The sequence below is a fragment of the Spermophilus citellus genome, assembly GCF_964194105.1.
Source record: "Spermophilus citellus genome assembly, chromosome: 9".
In the NCBI taxonomy this organism is placed as follows: domain Eukaryota; kingdom Metazoa; phylum Chordata; class Mammalia; order Rodentia; family Sciuridae; genus Spermophilus; species Spermophilus citellus.
In genome coordinates this window covers 12650053-12666943 of record NC_138191.1, presented here as the reverse complement: position 1 = coordinate 12666943, position 16891 = coordinate 12650053, and positions in this window count along the sequence as shown.

Below are 16891 nucleotides of genomic sequence, written 5' to 3'. Positions count from 1 at the left end.
TTTGAAAAAGCCAATTAGTCTGTTGAACAGAAAATGGAATAATTATGATATCAGGCTCAGATCCAATAAATTGTAAAATCCTAGTTCTACCTTTAATTACTAATTGAGCTATAGAATCATGAAAAGGAATTAATGTTTTTTGAGGGGAGTGGGATAAGTAAATCCATTCAATAACTCCTAATCTTTGCCATATGGCTCCTGTTGGGGTATGCTCAATTGGAAATATTAATAAATACACTATTTCTTTAGGATCTATTCTAGTAAGCTGTGCATTTTTAATTGCAATTTCAAGTTTTCTTAAGGCTGTCTTAGCTTCCAAAGTTAGCTGACGTGGAGAGGTTGGAGAAGGATTTCCTTGTAATATCTGAAATAAAGGACTTAACTCAGAAGTAGTTAGTTTTAAGGATGGCCTTAGCCAGTTAATATCTCCTAATAGTTTTTGAAAATCATTAAGGGTACGTAACTCTTTAACTCTTATCTGAAGATTTTGAGGACAGACTGTACATCTTTGAATTATCTGACCTAGATATTGAAAAGGAGATACCTTTTGAATTTTTTGAGTAGCTATACATAAACCCATTGTTGTAAGTGAAGTCTCTAACTGAGTAAAAATTTCTGAAAGTACTTCTGGATTAGCATGAGCCAATAATATATCATCCATAAAATGAATAATATATGCATCAGGAAAACTATTTCTAATGGGATTTATCACCTGGTCAACATATTTTTGGCACAGTGTAGGACTATTATGCATTCCCTGAGGAAGTACCTTCTAGTAATATCTTTTAACAGGTTCCTTAAAATTAATTGCTGGGACAGTGAAAGCAAATCTTTCATAATCTTCAGGATGTAACCTTATAGAGAAAAAACAGTCTTTTAAATCTATTACCATCAAGCTATAATCTAAAGGAATGGCTGTGGGGGAGAGAATTCCTGGCTGTAATGATCCCATAGGCTGAATTGCATGATTTATCGCCCTTAAATCCTGTAGTAATCTCCAATTTCCTGACTTTTTCTTAATAACAAAAATATGTGTGTTCCAAGGACTAAGCGTTGGTTCAATATGACCAGCCTGAAGTTGTTCCTCAACTAATCTATGAATTATTTTAAGCTTTTCCCCTGAGATGGGCCACTGAGCAATCCATATAGGCTCCTCTGTGAGCCACGTGATTTTTTTCAGCTGTCTTAGGGATCGGGGAAGTACTCAGGGCCCCTAATAAAAATTTTGGTTTGGAGCATTTACTAATCTCTGTCGTGGAGACTGGCTTGTAAACAGATACTCTTCCTGAAGGGTCTCCTTATCATCTCCAGGAAAATACCTCTGATTAACTTCCTCAACTGACCTTATAGAATTTGGAGTAACTAATAACAATCCCATTTTGGTTAAAATATCTCTTTCCCATAGGTTAGCTGGTAAAGACTCTAACACATAAGGCTTAAATACTCCACTGTTCCCATCGGAATCTTCCCAACGGAGATAGTTGGCACTTTGAGCAGGCTGTGAAACCTGTCCTATTCCCTCTAGGTTAGCTGGTGCTACATGCAAAGGCCAGTTCCTAGGCCAAAACCTACTGGACAATACCGAGATATTAGCCCCTGTGTCTATTATTCCTAGGAAATTTTTATTATTAATTCTAAGTTTTAATAAAGGGTGTTCTTGCCATACTAACTGTGACCAGTATACTCTGTCTGGCGGTTTAGAAACTGAATCTACTGGCAGGTGCCTTTCTGAGACACAAGGCAGTAATATTAATTGTGCAAAAGTATCCTTTGGGGTGAGCCTTAGGGCATAATGGGATTTTACAGTAACATATAACTGTCCTTTAAATTTTGAATCTATCACACCAGGTATTACCTCAATGGCTCCCTTTAATTCATTACATCCCAAAACCAAACCTACAGTATTATCAGGAAGCGGCCCGAAAATCCCAGTAGGGATTTGTTCCGGCCCCGTTTCAGGATTTAATTCAACTGTCTTTGAAGGTCCTAAGAAAACTGTCTGCGATCTCTGTCCCTGTCCCGGTAAAAATCGCGGGCTGTCCTGGTCGGCGCCAGTGACGTCACACTGTGCGACCTCCCTTGGAATTCCCCGTACAGTTGCTCGGCTCCCGCTAGGAGGAGATGATGGCGGCGAGAAGGCGGGCTGATCCGCGCCATCTGAATCCTCCGCATGGGGCTGCGAGTTTAAGTTCACATTTCTAACCTTTGGCTTGGCCCCTAGTGCCTTTGTTTTTAAATGGCTTAAGGGAAAGGGAATTAACTTAGCCTCAGGCTGATTTTCCATTTGAATAGACTTAACAGCTCTTTGAATGCCTTTTAAAAGGTCTTCAGGGGGCCACGAACTTTGGCCCATATATTCAAAAAGACAAACTTCTAGGGCCGTCCAAGTTTTCTGTATATTTTCTATGCCTCCAGGTAGTTCATTAGAAAGACAGACTCTCTGTAACTTCCTTCCTAATTTCTCCCAAGTAAGTAAATTTGGAGACTCTTGGTCGCAAAACCAAGGACAATATTCACCTACAATCTTTAAAAATTGTAATAACTGAGTTTTCTTTATCTGTTTTCCTTTCTGATTAATTATACTGTCTAAAATAGTCAGATACATTTCCTTATCCGTAGAAGTTGAATTTCCCATTTTAAGTAATTTAACGTCTCTTTCCTTCAATATCTCCAGGTACTTTTGTGACCCAATTGTCACCTCTTCCTTTATCTTTATTTTTATTCCTTATCTTCCTTTATCTTTATTTTTTTCCTTATCTTTATAGTGCGCTCCCACTCAATCTAACTAATCTAGAATGCCCCCCTCGTGGGCGCCAATTCTACCACGCGGCCTGCGCAGTGGTTTCATTAATGAGGTTCTGGGCATAAAGTTAGTTAGAAGAGATCAAAATAAAACACACAGACCAGTTACCTTATTTATATTGCTAGGTCCGAGACGGCTCACCTCTCTGGTTCCCACCTCTAGCCGCCCAGCAGGGCATCGAGGATTACTCAGGGCTAGCAGGAGAGAGAGAGAGCGAACACGCCTGGGAGTAGCCCTTTATTGGGGAACAAGAGATTCAGGGGAGAATTCCATCCAATGAAGGTTGAGGGGGGGCTGCACTCCAAGGTCAGGGTCAGTGATTGGGTCCCCGGGATCAGTGGTCAGGCACACCCCCACACGGATGGGCTCTCTCATCAGGAAAGGGTCGGGAAAGCTTCGACAGAGCCAAAGCACCTCAGGCCCTTAACGGGAGTCACCCAATCACGTGTCAGAATGGCTTCCCACAGGTCAGCTTGGCAATTTAGTGATCCCCTGTCTCAAAATTTAAAAAGGACTGGGGATGTAGTTCAGTGATAGAGTGCTGCTGGATTCAATCCCCAGAAATGCAAAATAAAATAAAATATCTCAAATACACAAAGAATATCTAAACTATAAGAAAAAGAAATAAATTGAAAATGGGCAAGAGATATGAACGGGCAGTTCATAAAAGAGGAATTCTTGGAACCAATGAACATATGAAATTTTCCATTGTCTAGTTAAGAAAATGGAAATTAAAAGAATAATGATACTTTGTCACAAGCCATCCATGGGCTGTGTGTGTAAGATATGCCCATTTGAGCATATGAAGGGACTGGTCTGGTGTTATGCTCTTATTGGGCTGTGTGACAAAGTGATCCCATTCTGCCTGTGATCCCACATAGCACCTGAGATGGGTGTGACTTGCCAAGAGTCAATCAATCTGCTGACCAGAAGACATCACCAAGCAAGACTCCACCCTTTGAAACCCAATCCCTTGCCTTATTTGGGTGGAACTTTCTATTGAATGTCCTTTCCCCAATAAATAGAGGGGCTCAGGGTGGGCTCACTCTCTTCCTTGCCTCTGTTGCTCTCCTTGCCCTCTTTCCAGTGTGGGAGCTGATCTTTGAGGTCACAGAGCTGACCCTGACCCCAGCAATTGAGAAAAAGGTATTTTCAGGTTTGTGTGGTTTCTTTGCTGTTTTCTTAATTATCGATACAGCTAGCTCCTTGAACCCAGCTCATCTCATCAGCCTGGTCTGCTAGCAACAATACATCATTTTTCACTCTTCAGATTGATAAAAAGAGTGATAAAGTCAGGCATGGTGGCATATGTCAGTAATCCAGAGACTAGGGATGCTGAGGCAGGAAGATTGCAACTTTGAGACCAACTCAGAAACTTAGTGAGGCCCTAAGGACTTAAGCAAGACCCTATCTCAAAACATAAAAAATGGGCTAAGGATGTGGCTAGTGGTTAAGTAACCCCGGGTTCAATCCCTAGTTCAAAAAAAAAAAAACACACAGTGAAAATATTCAGGAACTGAAAGTGTAAGGGTCCGGCGAACATCGGAGGGAGACCACCAAGAGACCGACTCATGCAACAGCAAAAGGGGGTTTATTGAGGATCCAATCCAGCGTGCTGGGGCTCCAGGTTCACTCAAGAAGGGAGAGCAGCCAAGAGCCCCCGAGCAGGGGTTGAGCAGTGCTTAAGTACACTTTTTGGGGAGGGCTGGGGCTTTGCATACATCAGAGAAAATCATCATGAGGCGTGGGAAAATTGAACAACAACTCTCAAACATGATTAGTCCATTCATTGGCGGGAACAGGTCAGGCGGGGGTGATAGGCCAGTCCTAAGGAGGGGGGGGTACATTCAAACTGATTGGTTTGGGCCCTAAGGTGCCTACGTGCTGAGCTGCACTGGGTCCAAGTTGTTAAACAACTAAGTGGGAAGTACCGGGCATTGTCTTAACTGCCTCAGGAATTTCAGGTTCTGTGTGCAGTTCAGAAACTTACAATACCTAGTCCTTTACATTTTAACTTCAGTTTCATTTATCCTTTCAAAAGGAGGTAAGAAAAGAGGCACTTTTGTATGCTTCTGGTTGGAATATATATCACTACAAAATTTTAAGTTATCTGGCCATGTACATGAAAAATAGAAACACTGCTATGGTTTGTCTAAGTGTTCCTCAAAGGCTTGTGTGTTAAATGCTTGGTACTATTGGGAAGTGGTGGAACCTATAAGAGGTAGGGCCTACTGGGAGGTCTTTGGGTCATCAAAGGTGTGCCTTTGAAGGGTACAGTGGGACTCCAGTCCCTTCCTCTTTCACTTACCAGTCATGAGGTGAGCAGCTTTGCTTTACCACATGCTTCTGCCACAGGTTCCACAGCAACAGGGCCGACTAAGCATGGACTGAAATTTATACTGTGAACAACAACAAAAAAGAAAACCTTTTCTCTTTAGTTGATTATCACAGATATTTGTTATAGTGATGGAAAACCTGACTAAATGTTGCGTCTACCCGCCAGCAGGAATGACGACAACAAAACAGGATTCTTCTTTAGCACGCTTTATTGGGAGCATCCATTATGTTTCGTTGAGAGAAAGGACCCCAAGCCCGAAAAGACCACCCCTAATATACTAGAGCCGCGGCCTAAGTCTCACGCGATTGGACAAAGGCGCATAGCAACACAGCAGCAGCCAATAAGGCAAGGAATTCAGCACTGGCGCCCAGAGCCAGGAAGTACAGGTCAACCGGTTCTTACCAGTTTCTACCGGTTCTTAGAACACTCAGTACATTATCATATCGGCTTGCTGCAGGAACTGGCCGACCACAAGGAACTGAGTCACTGTCCAAGAACTAAGCCAACACCCACACAAGGCAGTGCAGCAAAATGGCTCACCACAACTAAAGGCTTTTGCCCAGCAACTGTACTTTTAAGAATCTAAGCTGAGTTTGGTGGCACGTGCCTAAAATCCCAGCAGCTGGGGAGTTTGAGGTAAGAGGATCACAAGTTCAAAACCAGCCTGAGCAATTTAGGAAGGACTTAAGCAACTCAGCAAGACCCTGTTTCAAAATAAAAAATAAAAATACCTGGGGATGTGGCTCAGTGGTTACACACCCCTGGGTTCAATCCCTGGCACCAAAAAAAAAAAAAAAAAAAAAAAGAGGAATCTAGCCTAGCCTACTGAAATAAAACCATCAGTATATAAAGCCAAATGTACAAATATTTTTTTATTATAACATTGTGGTGTCGAAAAAGTAGAAATATTCTGCATTTCTATGGCATACTAGGCCGTTATTTAAAAAATTGAAATAACTACATATTCATATGATTTTCTTTTGGAGACATTTCTGATAATTTTTGGCTATTGAGTCTCTGAACCTATTTCCTATGTTTAGAGGATATCCTTCCACCTTATAAGAGACAGATATTCCTCATTGCTTTTTAAAATATATATATTTTTAGTTGTATGTGGACACAATATCTTTATTTATTTTTATGTGGTGCTGAGTTTCAAACTCAGTTCCTCACATATACAATATGTACCACTGAACTACAACCCCAGTCCCTCATTGCTTTTTTTTTTAAATTATCATTATTAGTTTATTATTGTAGTACTGGGGATTGAACCCAGAGGCACTTTGCCCCTGACCTATATTCCCAGGCCTTTTTACTTTATTTTTAGACAGAATCTCAGTAAATTGCCAAGGCTATCTTCAAACTTGGATTCTCCTGAGTCAACCTCCTGAGTGGCTGGAATTACAGGCATGTGTCACCATGTCCAGATCCTCATAGCTTCTTAAAACTGCAAAATACTCATTGTGTAGACTCAGATTATCTTATTGACAGATATATGGGTTGTTTCCAGTCTGTAACTATTATAAATAATGTTTGATTTAATAGCCTTCTGCATACTTCTTTTCATTTTTGCCAGAGTACTTTGAGATTAATTCCCAGAAGTGAGATTGCTTAACTAAAAGCCATCCCTAATTGAGCTAGCCAGTTATTACCAAATTCCTTCCCCACTATGAAGATTGTGGCATTTTGTATTTCCACACTCAATTTTTTTTTTTTTTTGGTACTAGGAATTGAACCCAGGGGTGCTTTACTATTGAGCCACTTTCCCAGCCCTTTTACTTTTTATTTTGAGATAAGGTATTGCTAAATCACTGAGGCTGACCTCCAACTTGTGCTCCTCCTTCCTCAACCTCCTGGAGTAGCGGGTATTACCAGTGACATCACAGGCAGCCTGTGAATAGTATGAATACATATGAATAGTACCTGTTTTCTTACTGCCTGGCCAGCAGATTATATTCTCAAAGTTTGGGATTTATGCTAATTTCATGGGGGCGGGGTGTGCTGGGAATTGAACCCAGGGCTTTGTGCATACAAGACAAACACTCTACCAACTGAGCTATATCCTCAGCCCCTCTATGTAGTTTTAATTTGATATATTTTTTAACTTATTTCCTGGGGATTGAACCTAGGGATGCTTTACCACAGAGCTACATCTCCAGCCCTTTTTATTTTTATTTTTTATTTTTGAGATGGGTCTTGCTAAATTGCTTAGACTGGCCTTGAGTTTGTCATCCTCTTGCCTCAGCCTTCAGAGTAGCTAGGATTACAGGCATATTCAGCACTTTTTTAATTGTGGTAAAATATTCTTTTTTTTGTAGTTGTAAATGGACAGAATGCATTTGTTTATTTTTATATGTGCTAAGGATCAAACACAGTGCCTTATACATGCTAAGCAAGCATGCTCTGTCACTGAACTCCAGCTCTAGCCCAAAGCTCCACTTTTTTTTTTTTTTTTTTTTTTTGGTGGTGCTGGGGATTGAACTCAGGACCTTGTGCATGCTAGGTAAGCACTCTGCCAACTGAGCTATACCCCCAGTCCTTGTAAAATATTCTTTTTATCTTCTTTTGATGCTTTTAATTTTTAATTTATTTTTTTTTTAGTACTGGGAATTGAACCTAGGGCACTTTACTACTGAGCTATGTCCAGACCCTTTTTATTTATTGCTATTTATTATTTTTACACAAGGTCTGTTTCTGAGGTTCTCACTAAATTGCTGAAGCTGGCCTTGAACTTGCAATCCTCCTGCCTCAGCCTACTGAGTCATTGGCTTTATAGACCTGTGCCACTGAGCCAAGCCTCTTTTGACACTTTTTAATCAGAATTCTACTCTCTTACATTTTTACAATGGCAAACTCTCCTTAAATTAAAAAAGAAAAAATTCTAGCACATTTTTAGCTTTCCTGAATCTCTTCTCTTAGATGTTTTACACTACTGGGGACTAAATCCAGGAACTCATACATGCTAGGCAAGCTCTTTTACCAATAAGATATATCCCCAGGCCTAGATGTATTTGTGTGTGTGTGTGCGCACACCTCATATGTGTGTGTGTGTGTGTTTTAAGTTGTAGATGAACACAATATCTTTATTTTTTTTTTATATGGTGCTGAGGATTGAATCCAGTGCCTCATGTGTGAGAGGCAAGCGCTCTACCACTGACCTACATCCCCAGCCCCTAAGATGTGTTTTTTTAAAAATATAAATACAGCATAGTGTTGGATTTTGCTTTGTTAGTCAATGTGAAAACATTTTCTTTTAACAGGTATGGTAAACCTATTGATATCAATTAACATTATCAATGTTTGGCCTCTGATCTGCCTTACTATTTTAAATGTATCTTCAGTATTCAGAAAGAGTTTATAATTTTGTTCTAATGGTTACCTTATTTTTTTTTTTTTTGTACTGGGGATTGATCTTTACCACTGAAGTACACCTTCAGCCTTTTATTTCTGAGACAGACTTTCACTAAGTTGTCCAGACTGGCCTGGAACTTGCAATTCTCCTGCCTCCACCTCCTGAGTGGCTGGGGTTACAGTGTGTGCTACAATACTTTTGTATAATACACAAGTTCTCTTTTTGGCTATTGCTTATATGAGCAATACTGAAATTATTTAGTAACCTTTTATTTTCCCTAGCACTTAACTTGAGGAAAAAATCCATTTAATCTTTTTTAAAAAATTTTTTTAGTTATACATGGACACAATATCTTTATTTTGTTTATTTATTTTTATGTGGTGCTGAGGATCAAACCCGTGCGAGGTGAGTGCTCTACCACTGAGCCACAACCCCAGCCCCCCCATTTACTCTTAATTAAAATCTATATATGACAATCAAAATACTTCTATGTCTCATATACTGTCTCTAATGTCTCCTCATTGATAGTTGTACTATATTTACAGGATTGTCAAGAAATCTGGAAAAATAAGTAAATATATATTAATGGCCTATTGATATTACATTTTAATACACAATAATAATATCTATTTTCATACTTTTATGGCCACCCTGCAAATTGTGAAAGTTTATAGCCATCATATATGCAATGTTTCAATTATAACAATTATTTATTCTTAGTTATGCAAATAAACAAAATTTAATTCTTACCACTAGTCAGAGCCATTGCTGTCTCATCCATCATTTTTGTTGTTTAAAGTTTGTTCTCTAGATTCCTCAAAAAGGAATCTTTCATGAAAAGAATACTTTTGTGGGCTGGGTTTGTGGATCAGTGGTAGAACACTTGCCTAGCTCGTGTGAGCCACTGGGTTCAATCCCCAGCACATACATACACACACACAAAACCTAAATAAACAAAATAAAGGTGTGTGTGTGTGTGTGTGTGTGTGTGTGTGTGTGTATGTGTATTTTTTATATATTAGTTTGTGGCATATGGAGGCTGGAGGGAAATGTAATAGCAATCTCCATTAGAGGGAGCCTCAGTCTCAGAAAAGAAAAATGACTTGGATATTTGACATCTATAAGGAAATTCTGAAACTATAGTTTTTATGAATTTTTATTTATGACCATACATTTTTCCAGGGCTTACCATATAACAGAACTGTGTTTTCAGTTCCTATAAGGAAATCTACAAAAGCCAGGGTATAAATAGTTCAAAATTGGACCAGTAGCTTGGCTCAGTGAGATCTTCTTAGCTCAGTGAGGCAATTTACAGGGCACCTTGGAGCTACTTGGAAGAAAACTTGGGAAAATGATGAAATAATTAGAGACAGTGATTCAGGAAGTCAAACCGTGAAACACATGAAATACATGCCCAAGTCTTTATTAATAACTAGTTATTCATCATTTTTCTGATTTTAAATTTTTTCCAGGGCAAGAAAAATATGTTATAAGTTCAAGTTGTTGACTTTTGGCTATTATATATTAGAAAGCACTTAATATGATCGTTTATGTAAAACACAAATTTTTGAAAATTTGTGTCACTAGACAAAGTATCATATTTAGTGCTTTTAGAATATAGGAAATAATATGAGATGAAAGCAAATAGCTTAGAGATCTAATCAATCTAGAAAGCCTTCAAGAGCTGCCACAGAAATAGAAGACACCATAAAAAAAACCAAGATGGATACACAGCTGAGTGCTACTAGACTTTTAAAGAAGAACTAATACCAATACTCTTCAATTTATCTGAGGAAATAGAAGTAGAAGCAGCACTTCCAGGCTCATTCTAAGAGGCCAATATCACCCTGATTCCAAAACCAGGCAAAGACACATCAAAAAAAAAAAAAAAGAAAAAAAAAAAGAAAACTTTTGACCAATATCTCTAATGAACATAGATGCAAAAATTCTCAATAAAATTCTGGCAAATCGAATACAAAAAAATATCAAAAGGATCGTGCACCATGATCAAGTGGGATTCATCCCAGGGATACAAGATTGGTTCAACATACGGAAATCAATAAATGTAATTGACACAATAGACTTAAAGATAAGAATCATATGATCATCTCCATAGATGCAGAAAAAGCATCTGACAAAATATAGTACCCCTTCATGTTCAAAACACTAAAAAAAAAAATAGGAGTAACAGGAACATAATGTAAGGGTCCGGTGAATCGTTGGAGAAAGAGACCACAAGTGACCAGCTTCATGCAATGAGCAGGAGGGAGTTTATTGAAGAGGATCCTAATTCAGTGCGCTGAGGCTCAAGGCTCACTCAGGAAGGGAGAGTGGCCCAGAGCCCAGAGCAGAGGTCGAGCAGAGCTTAAGTACACTTTTTGGGGAGGGCGGGGGGGGGGGGCTTTGCATACATCAGAACAAATCATCATGAGGCACGGGAAAATTGAACAACAACTCTGAGACGTGATTAGCACATTCATTGGCGGGAACAGGTCGGGCGGGGGTGATTGGTCACTTCTAAGCGAGGTACACATTCAAACTGATTGGTTCGGGCCCTGTGACAAACTGCACAGGGCCCTAGGCTAAATGGCCAGTAGGGCCATTTAACTATCTCAGGAATTTCAGGTTCTGGGTGTAGCAGAGGAACTTAACAATACCTAGTCTTTTACATTTTAATTCAAGCTTTGCAGCTTAGAAACTTTACAATTCCCGGTCTTTTACATTTTAATTTAGGCTTTGCAATTTAGAAGCTTTACAATGCCCAGTCTTTTACATTTTAATTCAGGCTTTTGCAGCTTAGAATCAGCTTAGAAATTTTAACTTTACAATAACTCAACATCATAAAGACTATCTATGCTAAACCCTAGGCCAACATCATTATAAATGGAGAAAAATTGAAGACATTCCCTCTAAAAACTAGTACAAGACAGGGATGCCCTCTTTCACCACTTCTATTTATAGTTCTTGAAACACTGGCCAGAGCAATTAGACAGATGAAAGAAATTAAAGAGATATATATAGGAAAAGAAGAACTCAAATTGGCACTATTTGCTGATGATATGATTTTATATCTAGAAGACCCTAAAAGTTCCACCAGAAAACTTCTAGAACTAGTAAATGAATTCAGAAAAGTAGCAGGATATAAAATCAACACCCATGAATCAAATCCATTTCTATATATCAATGACAAATCCTCAGAAAGGAAAACTACCCCACTTACAATAGCCTCAAAAAAAAAAAAAAAACTTGGGATCAACTTAATAAAAAAAGTGAAAGATTTATATAATGAATGCTGAGAGCCATAGCCAAGTAGGAATGACGCATGGCATTTTGGTTTGAAAGGTGACCCTGCTCAGGGATTAGGGTGGCTCTGGGTTTAGGGTGGATCCTGATGGGAATAGGGCGGCTCCAGGATTAGGGTGTATCCTGCTGCCTCAGGCGCCCGCTCTTTGGAGTTCCCGTTGAGTTCTCTCGGGGGTACTGAGAGAATTCGCGCGCGGAGCCAGGTAGAGGCAGTGTGTTCACAGAAAGTGCGTGTAGAGTGCCGGTGAGAGTTGGGGAATAAAGAGTTGCTGTTGGAATCTACAAGGCGGTGTGGTGGCTCGGTTATTTTGTGCCCAGCCAGACTGCGGCAAATGAAAATTACAGAAGCTAAAGAAAGAAATCAAAGAAGGCCTTAGAAGATGGAAAGATCTACTTTGCTCTTAGATACAAAAAAATATCCAAGGCAGAATTAATATTATCAAAATGACCATACTACCAAAAGCACTATATAGATTTAATACAATTCTGATCAAAATCCCAATAACATTCCTCATAGAAATAGAAAATGCAGTTACGAAATTCATCTGGAAAAATAAGAGACCCAAAATAGCTAAAGCAATCCTTAGCAGGGAGAGTAAAGCAGATGGCATCACTACACCAGAACTTAAACTATACTACAGAGCAATAGTAACAAAAACAGCATGGTATTGGCATCAAAATAGACTGGTAGACCAATGGGTACAGAATAGAGAACACACAGACTAACCCACAAAACTACAATTATCTTATATTAGACAATGGTGCCAAAAACATGCATTGGAGAAAAGATAGCCTCTTCTACAAATGATGCTGGGAAAACTGGAACTCCATATGCAACAAAATGAAATTAAACCTCTTTTCTCACCATACACAAAAACTCAACTCAAATGGATCAAGGACCTTGGAATAAAACCAGAGACCGTAATAGAAGAAAAAGTGGGCCCTAGTCTCTATCATGTGGGATTAGGCCTTAACTTCCTTAATAAGACTCCTTTGGTACAAGAATTAAAATCAAGAATTAATAAGTGGGATGATTCAAACTAAGAAGAAAAAAGTTTCTTCTCCGCAAAAGAAACAATCTGTGAGGTGAATAGAGAGCCTATATCTTGGGAGCAAATCTTTACCCCACACACATCAGATACAGCACTAATCTCTAGGGTATATAAAGAACTCAAAAAGCTAAACACACACACACAAAAAAACTCAACCAAATAAATAACCCAATCAATAAATGGGCCAAGGACCTGAACAGAAACTTCTCAGAATATGAGAATATCAATCAAAAATATATGAAAAAAATGTTCATCATTGCTAAAAATTAGAGAAATACAAATCAAGACCACTTTCTTGGAATATTTGGAATGGAACCACCATTGACCCAGCTATCCCTCTCCTCAGTCTATACCCAAAGGACTTAAAAACAGCATACTACAGGGACACAGCCACATCAATGTTTATAGCAGCACAATTCACAATAACTAACCTGTGGAACCAACCTAGATGCCCTTCAATAGATGAATAGATTTTAAAAAAGTGGCATATATAAACAATGGAATAGTACTCAGCAATAAAAGAGAATAAAATCATGGCATTTGCAGGTAAATGGATGGAGTTAGAGAAGATAATGCTACGTGAAGTTAGCCAATCACAAAAAACCAAAGGCTGAATGTTTTTTTCTGATGTAAAGAGGCTGATTCATAGTGGAGTAGGGAGGGGAGAACATGGGAGGAATAGATGAACTCTAGATAGGGCAGAGGGGTGGGAGGGGAAAGGGGTGACATTGGGTTAGAAATAATGGTGGAATGTGATGGATATTATTATCCAAAGTACATGTATGAAGACAAATTGGTGTGAATATACTTTGTATACAACTAGAGATATGAAAAATTGTGCTCTATGTATGTGTAATAAGAATTGTAATGCATTCCGCTGTCATATATAAATAAAAAAGTTAATTAAAAAAAAAGAGCTTCCACAGAACTGGCATACATGGCTGAATGAAGGGGGAAAACCTCTATAGAAGGCACTTTGACAATCCCTATCAATATAAACATACTCTTTGATTTTACAATTTCATTTTACAAACTTATGCTATAGCTATACTCACCCAAATGCAAAATGACATATGAACAAAGTTACATATTGCCACATTGTTGTAATAGCAAAAATTTGGAAGCAACCTAAATGTCCAACAGGAAATGCATTAAATTATAGAACATCATCAGTGTATTACCCATTTACAGCTATAATAAAAGAAGCTGTTTATGCATTAAAGTGTAATGATATCCATGAGGCAGGAGAATCACAATTCAAAGTCAGCCTGAACATCTGTGAGGCTGTCTCAAAAAAAAAAAAAAAAAGACATAATGGTATCCATCCAAACACAGTGGTGCCACATCTATAATCGCAGCAACTTGGGAGACTGAGACAGGAGGATCACAATTTCCAGGCCAATCTGGACAACTCAGTGAGACACTGTCTCAAAAAATAAAAAGGGCTTGGGGTGTAGCACAGTGGCAAATTACCACTAGATTCAATCGAAGACAATTGAAAGAGAGAGAAGAATTGGAAAGAATAGATAAGTTGGGCAAATGCCTGCTTAGGATAAATTCTGAGCCTGACAGTACCAGCAAGTCAGATATGAAGGCCACAGTGGCTGTATCCAGTGGGAACTGAACCGCAGTTCAAGTGCTAGTTCTGGATTTTTCAGGAATAATTTAAAATCCAAGTCTAACTTTCCATCCCAAAATTGTACAAACTACCCTGTGCATTTTATTTATTTGTTTGTTTATTTATTTATTTATTTATACCAGGGGATTGAAACCAGGGGTGATTAACCCCTGATTTAATGCTCAAAACTAAGATTAACCTTATTTCACATATGAAGGCACCAAGACCAAAATGATTAATTTCCCAAGGTCTCACACTTAAGGCAGAGCCAGAATTTAACTCAGGTAATTCGATTCCAGGACTTATGCTGGTGGTACCCTTACCTAGGTCCAGCTTATACATTGCCTATAGAGCCAAAGTAAACTTGCACTTCAATAGCAGATAATCTCAATGCAAATAAAAGATTTCCTAATGGTCTAATTTCAGACATCAGAGAAATTGAATGATGAAAATACCTTGAGATATTTTGGGAGTTGCAGGGAGCCATCCGTGAAAACACATGAGGATCTTCTCTCAGCATGTAGCCAGGGAGATTTTAGGTTTAATCTTGGGAACTATCCATGGCTCTCCCACGAAATAGATTGCCCAAGGCACATGACCTTTATCTTCACTCTGCTAGGACATTCTCTCTTGATCACTCAGGAGATGGGTGTAACCAGTTGGAAACTGGACAGCCCACCTTTTACTTTTTTTTGGAGAAGAACATTCTACGGAAGGCCTTTGATGTCCCCCGAAATAAATAAAGCAGGTTCAGGCTTCATTTTGCCAGAGTATAGAAGCTCCATCCCTAGGATCGGCTTGCTCATCCCGACTTGCTTTTTGAAATTATTTTTTGTGTCCTGTGGGTTTTTTTTTTTTAATTGTTGTTCTATTTTTCCTAGCTTTTATTTTTCAGCCAGCCCATTCCACAGAGAGGAACCTCATTTCTATTGCCTGCGCGGGACGCAGGTGAGAGGGAATAGGGTTTTTATGAGCCTTTTCAAAGAACTGAATATGGTCCTAGTGACCTGAGGTCAACAAGTTCATGTAAAGAAATGCTAAAATCAATGCAATTTTATTAGAAGCTTAAAATTGCCTATTTTGATTTTTATAACAATTTTCTAGTATCTGTGAACTTTTATTTTTTATTTTTATTTTTTTAGAATTTTTCTTTCTCATTGAGTGAAGTGGCCTTAGGCCTTTTTTTTTTTTTAAAGGAGAGAGAGAGAGAGAGAGAGAGAGAGAGAGAGAGAGAGAGAGAGAGAGAGAGAGAGAGAATTTTTAATATTTATTTTTTAGTTCTCGGCGGACACAACATCTTTGTTGGTATGTGGTGCTGAGGATCGAACCCGGGCCACACGCCTGCCAGGCGAGCACGCTACCGCTTGAGCCACATCCCCAGCCCTAGTATCTGTGAACTTTTAGCTGGAAGAATTCATACAGGAGCAAGTCAGGATTGCACCTTAGATTTTAGGTTTATGAGAGACAAATAATCTAAAATGGTCATCCCTCTCCCCAGAACAATGGATTATGGGATCCAGAAACAAATCCAAATATATTAGAGAATATGATAAAAGTGGCATTCCAAATTAGTGGGAAAAATAGTTTATTCAATAAACAATGCCAAGAAAATCAGTTAGGCATCTAATACCTCACCTCTGTCTGTTCACTAAAACAAAGTCCAGTAGGAACAAAAGTTAAATTGTTAAAACTGAAACCAGTTTTAGTCAGTCTTTAAACATTGAAATTTATGAAAAGCTTTCAAAATCATAAAGTCTAGAAGTATAAAGAGTAATAATTTGACTACATATTGAAAACATAGCTGGTGCATGCCTGTAATCCCAGCCACTTGGAAGACTGAGGCAGAAGAATTGCAAATTTGAGGCCAGCCTGGGCAATTTAATGAGAACCTATCTCAAAATAAAAAGGATTGGGCATGTAGCTCAGTGGTAGAATACCTGTAGGTTCAATCCCCAGTACCTGCCCCCTTCAAATGTCTATAGCGGGGGGGGGGGGGGGGGAAGTCCCAAAGAAAACAAAAGTAACCAACTGGGATAAATGGTTGCATCATGTCTGGGAAAGGGCTAGTTTCCCTAATATATAAAGAATTCAAACAGATTAATAACAATGATTGACAGTCTAATCACAAATGGCAAAAGACATGAAAAGCCATTTTTATAATCCCAGCAACTCAGAAAACTGAAACAAGATGATCATAAGCTTGAAGCTAGCCTCAGCAACTTAGCAAGACCCTGAGCAACTTAGTGAGACCCTGTCTCAAAACAAAAAATAAAAAGGACTGGGAAGGTAGCTCAGTGGTGGAGTACCCCTGGATTCAGTCTCCAGTACAAAAAAAAAAACAAACAAAAAAAACAAAAAACAAAAAACAGATGGCAGCTGGGCACAGCAGCACATACCTGTAATCCCAGAGGCTTGGGAAATGAGG